We start from the raw sequence: 11,615 nt of genomic DNA, 5'->3' as shown, positions 1-11,615 counted from the left end.
CTTGGCTGCCCTCAGGACCAGAGTGGTGATGTTTGCAGTGCCAGCACTGGAATCTCTACATCAGCTTGTATGATACAGGGACACACCTTAATCCTCCAGTTATCCCTGCCTGAATGGAGAAAAGTGTCACATGCAGGACTGGGAGGGACAGAAGAGCTACATCCATCAGTCATCACGATCATGCATAGTGCCCATGGCTCAGCTCCTTCCAGAATGAGACAAGGGATGGATGGGCTGCAGGGATGGCATCCCCAGGCTGCCACTGCTCACAGGGAGCAGCTGGGACTGCTGATGCAATCACCCAGTGAATTTTGAGAAGTGTTTATGATTCCCTGAAGTCCTGGTGGGAGTCTTTCATTCAAAGTGAGCTCATCAAGAGTGATCAGTGACTTTCTAGCTGTAAAGTCATATTTAGAGCACACAAAAGCATAGAACCAGTACAAGGAAACCTTCTTCAAAGGGCAGGAGCTCAGAGATCCCGGGGTGAGGCAGAGCCAGCTGGAGAGCAAATATTCCCAAATTCCTGGGGTATTTCTTCCCTCCATGCTCACTTTTTACCTCAGCAGCTTTCAGCATCTTTCTGAGCTGCACAAACACTTGCATTGATCCTGTGGGTCTCTGCAAGAGCCACCTTGTTTTGTCACCTCTGACTCTTGGCTCTCTGCCTGCTCCCTATCACAGACCAATCCTCACCAGGCTCTCCTAATTTTGTTGCACCTGGCCCCAGCACCCTACACCTGCCAGAAACTTCATCAGGTGTTACATTTAAAGGGAGGTGAGGAGAAAATGCCCTTTTTTTCTCCACAGGGTTGTAACTAACAGACAGCAGCCAGACCTTTTCCAGCTTGGAGCCTTTGTTTCTCCTGCTTATTTCTCCAAACACTAGTAAGTGCTCAGTGGGTTTGGGGGAGTTGCTGACCATGGCTTTGTCTGCATCCAAAGCTGACCAGGGTTCCTCTAACTCACCTTGGGTCCTATTCTGTGTTTAATTGTTTCTCCTATCATTTGAGACCCAGAATGTTCTCATTTTCTAGACTGATAAGCCATAGAGAGGCAGCCTGGTAGAGCCAGAAGACTGTTAAAATGATGGCACTGTGTCCCTTGTCCCAATTTACTCACAGAATTGAAATTTAGCAGGTTTTTCTCACTGTAGAATGTCCTTCAAGAGTCTCTGTTTCATTTATTTGATTTTTCAATAGTAGAAGAAAAATCAGTTTATATGTTGGTATATTACAGTGTGCAGATATAAGCTGGAAAGCAATATAAAACAATCTTGGGATTGCTTTTTATGACATTAAGATTCCCAAATCTTTGTAATTCAATTTTTTCCCCATGATGTCTGAAAATGTTCTGGTGTTTCCCTTTCCTTGGGGAGCTCAGCCCTCCCTCCCCATGCTATATACTGCTTTTATTGAAATTAGAGGCCACAGCAGCTTATTTCTCTTAGGGGTGAATTTGAGTGGAATTTTGAAATGAGACACCAGTGTTTTCCAGCCACTCTAATGGCTGAATTTACTCTTTCCTCTGAATGGGAGGTGTGGGAGAAACAGGCTATTAATGCAGTTCCTCGTTAAGCAATTGTAATGGCCAGCTTTTAAAACTTGCCAGCTCCGCTCACATCACACCCCCCTTGCCAATGACCTGATTTTGATGTGCAGCAATTTGTGCAGAGGAAGCACTTTGGCAGAACCTGGCACTGTAGGAAGGATGGGACCTGACTTGAGCATGATTATCATCTTCCCTTACGTTTTGACCACAGGTTGTCAGCAAATAGCCTTTAGAGTTTAATTATATGATGGGGCTTGCCGAGAAGTGTGAAAGACAAAAGAACAAATAAGTGATGGAAAGCAATTTTTCCCCACCTCTGCTTTACTCTGGGGCTGCCATAATTAAACTTAAAGTGCTGCTGCTTTGCCTGAAACGAAGTTAGGGAGGTGAATTGTAATTGCAAACACTGTTTGCTCAGTCACTCTTGGCAACAGCACCACGTTAACTCCGCCTTTGTGTCTCCTGTGAGTCCTCCAGATTGACAAAAACATCTTTTCTTATCCAATTTGTTATCACTGACTTCAGAAAGTCATTAAAGAATATCAGTGGAGCAGATTGGGATCTGGATTAAGAAATCAATTATTGCCAGGAAGTACCTTTGCAGACACTAATTATGCCTTGACTGACATTTACGGGATTCTTTCAATGGGATGTGTGGTCAGTTTTTAAAGGCACAGGGCAGACATCAGTGCTGTGTGTGACACCCACTGCTCTTCTGCTGTCTGTGTGCCACCCCATGCTGGAACAGATGTGTGCTGCCATAGCCATTAAATATCTGTACATTCTGTATTTTCATATATGTAAAAATAGTCACTGGCCTGTTGGTTCAGACAGGATTAATTAATTGTTGTCCTGGCTCCAGATAGGCAGGACAGGCTGCACTTAGCAGGATGGCTCCTGTCTCTCGTGGCTGCTGTGCAGATTGCCAGAGACAGATAGATTAGGTCTCCCCAGGAAGGAGCTGATAGAAATCCAACAGGTGTATATGGGTTTAGACATCTGTGAAAGAGAGAAAGGCCACAGGATAAGTAATCCTGCCCTGTGAGATGGGAGCTGCTCCAGAGATCTGTGACAGAAGCAGCCTAGACAAGGATAATTTAATAGTGGGAGCACAGGAATGGGGCAGTGTCTGTCAGGGGACTGTCTCAGGCAAGGTGGGGACAGGGCTTGTTGGCACTTCTTGCTTTGTCTGTGATTGATAAACACTGTCAGTGTGATTGTCTGTGGAGACAAACACTGGATCTTTCTGCTTTGTGTAGCCTCAGCTGGGGACATTATTAAAGCTTAAGTTAAACTGCATCCTGTTCCCATCCTTCCCTCTGTCAAATCTTGCCCAGGGAAATATTTGATGGGTGTATTTCTGTTTTATGAGCCCTTCCCACATTTAAAAGGCATAATTACTTAATAACTGCCCTTACTGTAGACAAAACCTCTTTGAAGGGAATTCTCAGCAGTTCCCTGCCCCATGCAAACCCCACTCCCAAAAAAACTCCACCAAAACCCCCAAAACAACAACAAAAAAAACCCCACCCCAAACCAACAAAACATCCAAACACACAAAGCCAAGATTGTGAAATAATGGTAAAAAATGTAAGAAACTAGAGTGGAAAGCTCAGTAAAGAAAGATACAAAGGAATTATGGATTATGTCAGGGTAGATGCAATCAGTATAATTTGTGTAAGAACTAGAGGAATTCCAGCACTCTCTTATGTGGCCAACATCAAAATGACCTACAATAATTGTTTGGGAGACTTGTACAGAAAAATTTAAGTCAATAATTTCTAACTCTTTAGGACTGAAATCTCAAGGTTTTGCATTTGCTTTAGCTGCATTGCTGGTAGTTAACTGTAAGAGCATTTATGGCATAAATCAGATTTATATTTCTTATGTACATGTAAGCCATCCTGAAAAGTCATGTCATGCATTTTGTTTATTTGACCCAATTTCTAACACTGTGCACTGAAATGCAGTTTTAGTGGTCTATGACTAAAAATCAGGCTCTCAAGTAATCAACATAGAGACAGAAATGCTGCTTAGAGCAGTTTAGAATATTGAATTTAAGGTCTATCTCTATTAATAGGATATGGACCTGAAATTTAGCTGTCTGAAGATAGATTATCCATCATATAAGTGTCAAATAAAAGGGAAAAGACCTCATTTTAGTTCTGTAAAAACTGAAATGAGTAAAACACCTGTGAATAGTTTCCTCTGTTTAGTGACTCCCCTGACCAAGCATGGTGAGTGCTGCTTAATGAAAATTCCCAACTTTCTCAGCCTGTCTTTGTAGGGAAGTTCCATGTCCATGCTGTCCAGCAATGATTCAAGATTTAACCATGGAGAAGCTCCTCAAACCTCTTTATCTCCAGTAAGTTATTATCAGTTTTACATATCCTTCAATATAGATAAATATTCCTCCTGGATTTTATAAAATTATTATAAATAAATATATTTCTCTTTATAAAAAATTATACTCAAGTTCTGAATTGAATTAAATCAAATTAACCCTCAAATTTATCAGCACAAACCACAGGTAAAAATCAGGGACATAGGGCCATTCCTCATCAATTCTCAACTTCAGGAAGTCCAGCATCTTGGCTTTGGAATAATTTTTTAGTTCAGTGCCTACCCTTGATTGTGTGATTCTGAGACCTGTAATGTATGGATGCAGCACATCAGAAATGTGCTGCAAAACTCACAGTGCAAATCCATGTAGATATAAATGTACATTTAAAAGGATATAAGTGAGAAATAATTGTGAAGTCAAAAGGAGAAAATAAGAGTCTGTGTGTCCAACTCAGAGAAGCAGCGAAAGTTTTAATTGTCAGAATTATTATAAGATGTAAGATTTGTTTCTCAGGATCTAATAATCTCATTGAAAAGGAGTCACATGGATTAACAGCAAGTTAAAAATCCTGGGAAAAGTGGGAATTTGGATAGGTTTTTTTTCTCTCCAGGGATTGTCTTGTCACATCTTGCAGAATGCTTGATGGTGCAAAGGCACAGCTTTTGCTCAGATATTGCAAGTGGGCAGGCAGAAAACAAATGTTTGAGACTTTCAGCAGCAAACCCCACATCACTGCCACGTCTCAAAACATAAGAAATTTCTGTGCAAGGTGTGATGAGGGGAGAGGACAAATATCCTTCTGCCGGGGAGGGGCATGGTACAGCTGTAATTACTGTTCCAGTGGTAACCACAGCTGTAACAAGTGTGATTAAGTGGTTGTGGCACAGCAGAGTGATTCAGGATGCTTGTGGGCTCTGCAGGGATGTCAAGGTAAGGCTGCTGAGATGGATCCAGGTTCCTTCCTGTGACAGCAGAGGGGAGGTGAATGAGAGGAATGCCTGCAGCTTCCTGAACTCCAATAGGTTCCATCTCTTGAGAGATGTTTTTCATGTATAAAAAATGTTTGGGGCTCTGTTACAATTTCAGCAGGTACAGCTTTTCAAGAGAAACCAACAAAAGGAGCAGTTCTGAAGAGGTATCGTATTTCCACTGCTTCCACAAGTACTGGAGAATAGCAGGTATAGCAATTTCCTGTGTCAGAAAAATCCACAAATGCCAGAAGTTTATGTCCAGAAAGGAGACAGAGGAGTCCTGCAACTTTGTTGGAATAAAAAGAGAGACTCAACCAGGGCACAAGACTGTCTGGGCTCTGCAGCAAACCTGCTGCTTGAAGCTAGCAGAAACGCCAAGACCCATTTCAAAGATGTTAACACCCATACCTTCACCCCTCAAATTGTTTGTAAACACATGAACTTTCCTCTCACTCCCTCCTCCTAGTTCTCACTTTGCCTTACAAACCCTAGTTATGAACTGAACCCTTTTTAACTTGAACACTTGAAACACCCCCTGACCTTTCCACCTCTGGTCGTGCAAGAGGCGTGGCAAATAAATCCAGGGAATAAAGCAGACACTGTCACTTCCATTAGCCCATTAATCCCTAGAGGTCCTTGCCCATGGCTACTGATAGACAAGGTCTCCCATCTTTTTCCTCCTGCTGAGAAGTCCAAACCCCCAGGGTTTTAGAGACCTTGAGCTGAGTGTGAGCTGTCCACCCCTGTCCAGCTGTCCTGGCAGGATGTTATGGACAGCAAAGTCCAGAGGCAGCGTCTGTGTGACTGGGCTTCCATTTCAAGTGATCCCAAACTAACTCAAGCAAAGATTAAAGAAAATAAAATCAAATATTAAAATAAAATGATTAAATACTGAGATGACCTAAAGTAACCCCTGTGACCTAAAGTAACCCCATCATGACCTCAAACGACCCCTATGACCTGGAGTAACCTCGATTGTGACCTCAGACGACCCCTACGACCTGAAGTAACCCCGATCATGACCTCAAATGACCCCCAGCAGGGTCTGAAATGACCTAAAGTAACCCCTGAAGAAACAAAAAAATTCTCAAATGACCTCAAGTAACCTCTGTGACCTGAAATGACCCCTATGACCTGGAGTAACCCCAATCATGACCTCAAACGACCCCTATGACCTGGAGTAACCTCAATTTTGACCTCAAATGACCCCGAGCAGGGTCTGAAATGACCTAAAGTAACCCCTGAAGAAACCAAAAAATTCTCAAATGACCTCAAGTAACCCCTATGACCTCAAATGACCCCTATGACCTGGAGTAACCTCGATTGTGACCTCAAATGACCCCTATGACCTGGAGTAACCTCGATTGTGACCTCAAACGACCCCTATGACCTCAAGTAACATTGATCAGGTCCCCAAATGACCTCAAGTAACCTGTGCCAGTTTGAAAATAACCCAGAATGTCTGGCACAGCAGCCCTCAGTGGTTTGACTTCATCCAGGCCCTGGCCCTCCATGGTCAGTCCCCAGTCCCCACTGGACTTAGGCACTGGCCATACAGGGCTGGACAAGCCTTGCTGACCACCCCTTGGCTCCCCAGTTCCTAAATAATCTAATGGGAATGGGAAGCACAGAGACAAGTTGAGACAAGTCTTATTTAGGGTTTTATTTTGTTTTAATTAAAGGAGAAAAGAAAAAAAAAAAAAAAAAAAAGCACTTTGCCCTTGTTGAGATGTTCCACAGCAAATTTATGTTATGATGAAGAATTGTTGATGGTGCAGTGTTGCTGTGGTGATTGGTACCTGTTGTTCTTCAACTCTCGGCAGTCCAGCAGCAAAGGGCTCATCTGAGAGACCAGGCAGGGTGTTCAGGTTTCTGTCTCTGCAGCAGCAATCCCAAAACCCAACGATGTCCTTGAAATCCCCATTTCTGAGATGGTCTGTGCTGAGGATGCAGGGTCTCAGGGCCAGCCACCGTGGAATGTTTGTGCCACTCCTTCCCATACAAATACACGGCAGCTGTGGGACCCTCCTGCCACCCCAGAAACACAAATGGGTTCCACTCCCACATGCCTTGGTGGCACCAGGGTGCCCTGAGTGCCAGAGCCCACCAAAGCTGTACCTTTGTGGGGCAGACAGGCCATGGCATCCACACAGTCCAGTAGATTTGTCTCTTTCCTCCACCTGGCTAGAGGCAAGGCTCCTCTAATCCTGGCCAAGGTACGCGTTGGTCTCCTCCTGTAAATGTGTTCCTGAGGTCCCTTCAAGAGAACCAGAAAAATATTATCATTCCTGTACCAACAGCAGTTCTGTCCACAAGACCAGAGCACTGTTGATTCTGATGAGCTCTTCTTAAAAACTGCTGTGTCAGGTCTGAAAGGCTGGAAGAAACCATTCTCTACTCTAACCCCCAAGGTCTGGGTGTGATTGTTGAGGAGGACCCAGATGTAGTAGCCCAGACTGGGACAAACAAACAAAACTAAATGTATATTTCAAATGATGTTCACTGCCTCAGAGGTTATCACGCAATAGACATAACAAACCAATAAAGCAATTGTCATACCATTCCCTGGCCTCAACAGGAGCATTACAGCAGACAGGTAGTTCCCCTTGCACAGAAAAATACAGAGAGCAAGGTATAAGACCCATGTAAGCATGTTCAGCATCATGGTGAATAGGTGCTCTTTTGTTATACAAAATTGTAATTCTGCCTTCTCTCAGGACTGGCTCCACATTGGATGCCAAAACATGTACTAGTCTGAAAATAAACCAGTGGGAGATTCCAAGTCAGAAGTACAATTTAATAGGGAAAATTAAAATAAATGCAATAATACCGAAACACTGACAGATTCAGGATACAACCTGGCACCCTGGGGGTCAGGGTGGTGGCAGAAGTCCTATTAAATGGTGGCTGCAGTCCTCCTGGAGTGATGGATGCGGTTTTCTTCAGGCAGAGATCATGTAGAAGGGTCTGGTCTTCTTCTGAGGTAGCTCTTGTCCCCTGGGAATCCTGTAGAAAAGGCTGCTGTTCCAAAACCCCTGAATATATCCAGGTAGATGCTTGGCTCCTCTCCCTGGGCGGAGCATCTCACAATGGGATGATGTCATTTATGAGGCATGCAGTGACACTTGCTGGCCCATTAGCAGAGAGATAGCCTCCCAGGGACTGCAGTGACCTCAAGAAACTCCAAATGACCTCAAGAAACCCCTGTGAGCTCAAGCAGCCCTTGGGGCTCTGCATCCTCACTCCTGGGGAGGAGCAGCCCATCAGATCCAGGCTGGCAGGGCAGGGGTGCCAGGCAGGCTCTCCTACAGATCCCCTCCCTGCCTGGTGCCTCCATCCATCTCTTCTTGAGGAGTTGGCTCCGCAGCAGCAGGATCTGAGCAAGCAAAGAACTCAGCTGGATCATGGCAGCCCTTCAGTTTGGCTGCACACAGTCACTACAGAGTCTTAAACTGGGTTAAAAACTGGGTTAAAAAACCCAAAAGCAATTACTATTGTTCCACAGACAAAAAGTGTAAAACAACTCAATGAACACAAGACTGCTCACGTCTCATTCTTCCTGGCATCTCCCAATCCTGTACAATGTGTTTGAAGGGAATGGGCAGAGGTAGCTGTGGATATAACACACACAGTGCTCATTCCCATCCACACACACATTCACCAACAGTGCTTGAACCAAATGCTCATCTTTCCCACTCACCAAAAATCATCTGAACAATTGTTCCCCCTTTGGCATAAAATTCAAATCAGACAGAGAAGTTCCCAGGAACTTCTGTCTACCAGGAAACACTTGGTGCAGCAAAGGCTACAGTGTGGTGAGCCTGGGTACAACAGCAGATCTGACACCCTGAACAATCCATTTCTAATGTTGTTTTTTACAAAAGACACACTGATTCCTTCCCAGTCACTGTCCTGGTGGCTGCCCCCTTCCATATTGTCCTGAGGCTCGCTGTGCTTTTCCCCACTGGGGGTTGTAAAAACTGTGCCATTATCCTTGTCTGTACCCTCACCTTATCCTCAGCCCTTCTTCCACACCTTTCACATACCTTAGATCCCTTTCTAACCAATTCCTGGCAGGCTCAGCCACCTCTCCAGCCCCTGCTCCCACTGAACGTGGGCTCTCACCCTCCCACAGCCACCAAACTCTGCAAAATCACTCAGCTTAAACCAAATCCCTTTGAGAGTCAGGCCAGGCTTTGGGGACACATTGTCTCTTACAGGGTACACCAAAGGTGCCATACCCCACAGCCTGTCCTGTGCCTCACATGGACACCACAGCCTGTCCTGTGCCTTACTGAGCACACCAAACCCTGTCCCTGTGCCTCACAGGACACCACAGCCTGTCCTGTGCCTTACACCAAACCCTGTCCTTATACCTTACAGGGCACCCCAAACCCTGCCCCTCTACCTCACAGGGACACCACAGCCTGCCCTGTGCCTCCCACCCCACACCAAATCCTGTCCCCATCCAGACACAGTGCCCAGATCCCCCCACACCCGCGCAGCCCCCGGACCCCTCTGCCCGCACCACAAGCTCTGCACAGCACCACGTCCCTCCACCAAAAACAGCACCGTTTGTACCAAAATATCCCGTGGAGTGCTGGGGCTGTAGGAGCTGCGCTTCCCTGCTTTCCCTCTCCTGGAGGCGGGCGATACAAACCACTTGCAGCTGGCCCTCGGTTAGCCTGCAGGTTTTGAAGCAGAGAGCTTCCCAGTCTCGCTGTTCTTTCCTTACCACGCCTTGTTCCCGCTGCTGCTTGCCTTAACCATATTTCTCCAGACTCCCTTGGACAAATCCTGCCCCAAACCAGCACCTTACTGCCCGCTCTGGGTATTTGTTGCCGCGGCATTTTCTCTCATCGCCCCCTCTCGGTACCCACCGGCTGAGATTTTGGGAAGGCACAGCCTTCCCGAGCCGCCTACCTTCAATAATTCCCCCTTGAAGCTACTATTTTATCCCAAAGTTCAGAAGTACAGGCTTGTGCAGACCCACTTCTCTGTTTCAGGAGCCAGGCTGTCTGGGCTCTGCAGCAAACCTGCTCCTTGGAGCTAGTAGAGACATTAAGATGCCTTTCAGAGATGTTAACACCCATATCTTTCCCCATCAAATAATTTTTAAAGACATCAGCTTTCCTCTCACCAGCAAGCATCTCCTGGAGTTTATTGTGTAACCACTGATTTATTTGTGAGCTTATCACAACGTGAGCGGGCTGGAAAGTTAAATGGCAATCAGTCCTTCAACCAAATACATTTATCTGCATGTCATGAGCTTCCTTATCCTTTTGTTTTTATTTATCATTTTTGTGTAATGCTTCTCCAGCCCAGGAGCGCTCCCGACTGTTCTGCGTGCCTCTGAAGAACACATTAGAGCTGCCCGGCACAAAGGGGGCACCTCCCGAGACAGCAGCCCCCTTAATTACCCCGCTGCTTTCTCTGCCATTCATCCCCCGGCTGAGAGCAAGGCAGGGATGCAATGACAGATGGGCGAGCACAAAAGCTGTGAAAAGTCAGCGATGCTCAGAGGTTTTTTGCGAGTGTGATAATGACCTGGAGATGATCTGATTTTTGTGAAGAGAGGCTTGTTCTGCAATTGTCATCACCACAGTCTCACATCAGAAAAGGCTGGCTCTTTTTATTTATGCATCTCCTCTGCCTTTCTTGTGTTCTGCCAGTCACTTTTCCCATACTCCTAAACAACACAGAATACAAACACTAATTCTAATTCCCAGTGTGTCCAACAATCAGAGCAGGATGAGTTGGGAACAAGTTTTAGTACAGATTTTTTTCTGCTGACTGTATGAAATTTAATTCCTATTTCTTCTTCTGTAAAACAGGAAAGATTCATCACTGCAGATTATTTTTAAATAAATGGTGATGTACAGGTTGGCAGTAGAAATAATATTTGTTTATCATGGAAGTTGAAGTTTGTTTGTACTTTGATGTTTTGACCTCTATTGTGAATGCCATGATTTTGTATGCTTAGAAAGCTCTCAAAAACCCATCCTTTTTTCATGCAAATTTATTTAATACATCTGAGTCAGTGCAGAATATATTTAAGAAAGCTTTTACTCTTCCAGTTTAATTATTTTTGGTCTGAAAATAATTTAAGAACTACTATTACCTTGCATTTTGTGTTCATTTTATTTGAAAAGAAACAAGCTTTAAACAAATATGTAAACTAAATAACCAGTTCAAGTAACTGAATAAGCCACCAACAACCCTTTTAAAATCTGCTGCCAATTTTAGTTGTTTATTTAGCAGTTGAGATGAACATGGAGGAAGTATTTGGTGTGAGGAGTTACCTTTGATTTGACTTAGCCTCTACTGCATTTCAGACTGAGTTTCTTTTCTTTATCCCAGACACATTAGACCAGGGTCCTAAAAATTTTCTTGCTGGGGTCCACATTAATTTTGTGCTGTTTTACTTCCCAGCTTAATACCTGTAATTTCAATCAAAGACTAAAAAATTCATCTGAAGCTGAAGAAATATCTTAGAAACCATGTTAGGCTTTCATTTTCTTCTATCATCCTGATTTATGGATACTGAATGGAGTTCAGAATATGAAATAATCATATCAATAGAGTAGTAGTGAGAAAAATAACTAAAAAGACCATACCTGTGTTCTGAAGCAAAGATTTGCAGTTTTTGAGTTGTATCAATAACCTACCTTTGCTGAATAATTTAAGCCTTCTCTCCCAACATATTACAGTTAGTGTGGATGTTTAATTTTATGTAAAGTGAGCACAGCACC

At 44.3% G+C, this 11,615-nt stretch overlaps 2 long non-coding RNA genes across 11 annotated transcripts; one reads left to right on the top strand and one right to left on the bottom strand.

Moving 5' to 3' along the window:
* Positions 1-758: 758 nt before the first annotated feature.
* Positions 759-5,700, top strand: LOC135295059 (uncharacterized). 3 transcript variants are annotated; one of them, XR_010357120.1, is made up of 3 exons: positions 759-885; positions 3,823-3,913; positions 4,979-5,700. It is a non-coding gene; the product is annotated as an uncharacterized LOC135295059 (long non-coding RNA). The 3 variants fall into 3 exon arrangements; XR_010357119.1 differs by having other exon boundaries at positions 4,813-5,700; XR_010357118.1 differs by having other exon boundaries at positions 4,503-5,700.
* Positions 5,701-6,511: 811 nt separating this feature from the next.
* LOC135295058 (uncharacterized) lies at positions 6,512-10,121 on the bottom strand. 8 transcript variants are annotated; one of them, XR_010357115.1, is made up of 5 exons: positions 9,154-9,330; positions 7,722-9,123; positions 7,423-7,468; positions 6,982-7,120; positions 6,512-6,891 (listed from the first exon to the last, which is right to left on the bottom strand). It is a non-coding gene; the product is annotated as an uncharacterized LOC135295058 (long non-coding RNA). The 8 variants fall into 8 exon arrangements; XR_010357116.1 differs by lacking the exons at positions 7,423-7,468; positions 9,154-9,330 and adding an exon at positions 9,787-10,121 and having other exon boundaries at positions 7,722-7,869; XR_010357113.1 differs by lacking the exons at positions 7,423-7,468; positions 9,154-9,330 and adding an exon at positions 9,436-9,728 and having other exon boundaries at positions 7,722-7,869.
* Positions 10,122-11,615: the final 1,494 nt, after the last annotated feature.

The sequence above is a fragment of the Passer domesticus genome, chromosome 2 (genome assembly GCF_036417665.1).
Source record: "Passer domesticus isolate bPasDom1 chromosome 2, bPasDom1.hap1, whole genome shotgun sequence".
In the NCBI taxonomy this organism is placed as follows: Eukaryota; Metazoa; Chordata; class Aves; order Passeriformes; family Passeridae; genus Passer; species Passer domesticus.
Note: the sequence above shows the minus strand (reverse complement) of the source record. Positions and strands in the feature narration are given on the sequence as shown.